This window comes from Euprymna scolopes, chromosome 44, assembly GCF_053919585.1.
Source record: "Euprymna scolopes isolate OS-2025 chromosome 44, ASM5391958v1, whole genome shotgun sequence".
Taxonomy (NCBI): domain Eukaryota; kingdom Metazoa; phylum Mollusca; class Cephalopoda; order Sepiida; family Sepiolidae; genus Euprymna; species Euprymna scolopes.
In genome coordinates, this window is record NC_136525.1 from 21,686,861 (window position 1) to 21,687,354 (window position 494).

A 494-nucleotide genomic window follows, 5' to 3' on the forward strand; every position below is an offset into this window, starting at 1 on the left:
GATAATTCAAACTGATATTTTGGGGAGTTTGTTTTCATGTCATTATAGGGCTGGAAACAAGCAAAAAATATCCCAGTGTTTGAATTGATTTATCTCCCTTTGTTTATTTACTATTAATTAAAATTGTAAAAAATAAAAATAATTTTCTATATAAAAAAAAATAAAAATTATTTGATCAAATTTTGAATATGTTCTTTTCATGCCGTGACGAGTTGTAAACATTTTCTTTATTTTTGTTGATATACTGGACAGCCACCAAAAATATTTTCATCAACCTTTCCTTTCCTTTCCCGCCAAAAGAAACTCAATCTTCTTCAAATAAGTCTTCCCTTTTACAAAACATTAAAAAAGATAAAAATATCAACTACTTGGCACAAAAAAAAAATACATTCAGGTGGCCATCTAAAACATTCTTCCACACTAGCCACCTGAATGCATGCGCCGTAGAAATTCCATCTTTAAATAAAATAAGTTGGGGGGGGGGGGTTTACTTA